Genomic DNA, 1,410 nt, shown 5'->3' with positions numbered 1-1,410 from the left:
GGAAGTATAGAAGCTTTGCTCTGGACTGGGCAAAATCCAGTCCATCAATTGCCTGTACTGCAGCTTTTACCTCTACCAAGTCGATCCGTTGCCATTTAAGACGTGGTAAGCGCTCGATTTCTTTTCTTTGATATTTAGAAGGACTGAAGGGAGGGGGAGGTTCGTGGTTGAATTTGGTGCTTGTGCTGGTTCTCGGCCACTCGTCCATGGTAGGCAGGGAGCGATGCCGACGGAGCTGTCCGCGGTGCTGGGGAGCTGTCCGCGGTGCTGACCGTGGAGCCGCCGCTGAGTGAAGGATCCCGCAGAGCGGGGTAGGGCTGCTGCTAGGCGGTGGGTGCGCGGGGCGGAGGGTGGGGGGGTATGGGGAGCCGTCCGTGCCGTGCTGGGGCAGGGAATGAACCCTCTCCCCCTCCTGCCCTGCTGCTACGGGTCGGGAGATGGGATTACAGTGTAGAGAACTTGCAACGGAAAGGGCGACGGGTAGTTCCATGAAACCTCGCTGCGTGTAGGTCTGAAAAGAGGGTACGTTTTCTAAAGATAGTTTTTAACAGAGAGAAAAGAGAGGGACCATCTGCAGTCTTCTTGAGGGTAAAAGAAGAGAAGGTGTGTTTTAAAATATAATTTTAGATTGATGGGAAAGGCAGGTGGATGGGAATGTCAGTATTCTGTTTAGCCTAGAGGGAATGTTTTAAAATAAACTTCAGAGGTGTGCAAATAGAAAATGTTAGAAAAATAAGAAGGAAACCCATCTGTTACTGGTCATAATTGCTCTGTTGTGGTGTGGTTATTTGCCTGTTTCACTGCCTTGCTGCTGGGTTTTGGAAGGTGGCAGACAGCTCAGAAACACTCACTAGCATTATTTCACTCGTTTTTTAACATCTCTGCCTGCCTACAGGGCAGCTTGTCTATTGCCTGTATTAAAAAAAATAAAGGGGAGCGAGAAAAGCCAATGTGCATTGTTGAATGACAGAAAGGAAATGGGGCGTAAAATTAAAGAATCTTTCTACACTGGTGATAGGGAAGGGAGCATCCTACACTCGTGATATGAAACTTAACGAGGTCTGGCAGAGCAGTGCTGTAGAAACATTTATCTAAAACTCGAATTGTGGGTTTCCAGCCGCTGTTTTTTCGTTTCGTTATCGTTTCTGACTGTTTTCTCCCAGAGTATTAATGTTGAATGAGAGAGCAAGCAGAGGAACTGGGACACCTCGAAATTCACCAAAGCTCTTTATTTTTTATTTTTTATTCTTTATTTTTTTCCACCAAATCCAAATTTTCTAGTGGGCACATTTTGAGCCTGAGGAAATAAATCAGTAAAATCTCTGCAGTCCGAACATTTTTATTTTTATTATTATTATTTTAATAAAATATGTGACATTGTTATTTCAGGATTACACCAGCCAAAGGGAT

The sequence above is a fragment of the Lagopus muta genome, chromosome 6 (genome assembly GCF_023343835.1).
Source record: "Lagopus muta isolate bLagMut1 chromosome 6, bLagMut1 primary, whole genome shotgun sequence".
In the NCBI taxonomy this organism is placed as follows: domain Eukaryota; kingdom Metazoa; phylum Chordata; class Aves; order Galliformes; family Phasianidae; genus Lagopus; species Lagopus muta.
The sequence above is the reverse complement of the archived record's forward strand: the minus strand, read 5'-3'. Positions refer to the sequence as shown.